Source organism: Aplysia californica, unplaced genomic scaffold (genome assembly GCF_000002075.1).
Source record: "Aplysia californica isolate F4 #8 unplaced genomic scaffold, AplCal3.0 scaffold01020, whole genome shotgun sequence".
In the NCBI taxonomy this organism is placed as follows: Eukaryota; Metazoa; Mollusca; class Gastropoda; order Aplysiida; family Aplysiidae; genus Aplysia; species Aplysia californica.
The window spans coordinates 1,416-3,647 of record NW_004798290.1 but is presented as its reverse complement, the minus strand read 5'-3'; positions in this window follow the sequence as shown (position 1 = coordinate 3,647).

The following is a 2,232-nucleotide window of genomic DNA, read 5'->3' as shown; positions in this document are numbered from 1 at the left end:
GGGGGAGGGGGGAGATTATCACCTGCTTTATGATGAAAAAAAAAAGAATGTCAAGCTTTGGAATTCGCTAGTCCTTAAATGTGAGGCAGCGTGGTGAAATCAGGCGCTCGTCAGTTTAATGAAATCCGAGAAATCGTCATTTTCCGCGGGTTTTTAATTTTTTTTCAAATTTTTTTCTGGTTCAGCACCTTTTATATCTATTGGAAAACACATTTGTGCGCGAAGATTTTAATGAATAAAGTTGATAACAGGCACAAAAAATGTAATTTATTTGTATCCACAGTCCTTCAAACTATGTAAGACACCAGACTTTGGCCACCATTTTCTCGCTAATTTTACCTCTGAAATCGACCTCTGAAATCAGGCGACCCCATTTCCTTCAAATGGAAATATCTCAACTTCTATTCAAGATACAAGGGTTTTTTTTTTTTACCACAAGCTTCCAGTGAAGCTCAGAATGTTTCTGAGTGTTCTATGGTCTGCTGGGGTAATAATATAGTGTAAAGCGAATAGAGCTTGCTTTCGAGTGGGGATATGCGCTGTACAAATGCTATTTTTCATTATTATTATTATTATTATTATTAAATGTTACCGACTGTCTCCGTCTATACCTTGGGATGTTGTATCCTTCTCCCGTGCCTAGATCTCACAGACATGAGCCAAGCAGCCCAGACTCTTCTAAATAATCTATGTTGTGTTGACGAGGGTTATACCATCTACAATCATAACATTGTTGATGAATCATACAATGTGTTGATGAATCATACAGCGTGTTGGTGAATCATGCAGTGTGTTGGTGAATCATACAATGTGTTGATGAATCATACAGCGTGTTGGTGAATCATGCAGTGTGTTGGTGAATCATACAGTGTGTTGACATGGGTTAAAACATCACAATGTGCCGATGGGTGTATGAAGCCATCTATAGCCACACACCATTTCTCTTCTCTCAACACCAGGTCATGGCGTGTGGTTGAAGACTAAACACCAATTTACGACAGCAGCTTTTTATGTGAAAGTAGGTGATTTTACGCCACCATCGACACAGTTTAGATCATTTTGGAGGCCGGACCTCCGACCTTGCCTGTCAGGGCTAACAAAAAGAGATTCAACATCCCAGTCGAAAGGAAAAAAGACGCCATGAAAGTTCTCCCCTCTTGGGATTCGAACCCGGGTGTCCTGGTTGCAACAGGGATGCGCCTAACCGTTACACCGCAGACATTGGTTTGGAAATTACTGACAAATCAGTCAAGTTATGACATGTTAGTTATTCAACTGTGGGTGGTTGGTGGGTGCTCTGGTGTGGTTTGCTCCTTCTTTCCTGTCAAAAGCTATCGTCCTTCTCTCTCCTCCATCTCCTGTTTGTGTTTGTTACTCTCTTATAATTGCCGAAGATTGCGAGCGCCGTAAAACCTCTACTAAAACAAAACAGACTCTCTTGTAACATCTCTAATCTTCGGCAATAATTAATATATGACCTTATTGTGCTGCAAGTGCCGCAAAACTCTTACTTAAGAAAATATTCACCCTTCAGGGACATCCTGCCTCCTCAGTACTCTGTAGTGGCGTCAGTGATCTAGTGGTTAGGCTACCGGACTCGCAATCGTGAGGTTGCGGGTTCGGGGATTCGAGCCGCGGGCCAGACGTTGTGTCCTTGGGAAAGACATTTGACACGAATTTCCTCACTTCACCCAGGTAGAAATGGGTACCCAGCTTTAGACAGTGAAAGATCTTGTCAGTTTGTTAGTGTTTGACCGCTTAACCAGCTGTTTGCACTGTATTTTTATTAGTAGAGGGTTTCACGGCGTTCGCAACTGCATAAGGTCATTTGAGCGCCAGTTTGCACTGTATGCTTCCCGGGAAGCTGAGAATGTTTCTGAGAGAGATAATCTACAAATGGTTTTGTAACCTAAACTAGGAGCACAACTACATGTGTCGACAAAAATGTGCGAAACAGATTCTCGTTGCAACAAATCACTTAGTGCAACTTTGTGAACTTCTGCAACACGCTCAGGTATAATCTATCTTAATATGGAGAACGTCTGCAATACGTACAGGTAATGTGTAACTAAATGTGGAAAACTTCTGCAATACGTACAGGTAATGTGTAGTGTAACTAAATATGGAGAACGTCTGCAATACGCACAGGTACTGTCTAACTAGCAGTAATGGGTACCTGACTTCGAGTTGGGGAAGTAAAGGCGGCGTGGTAAGGAACTGGTCACCCTACCA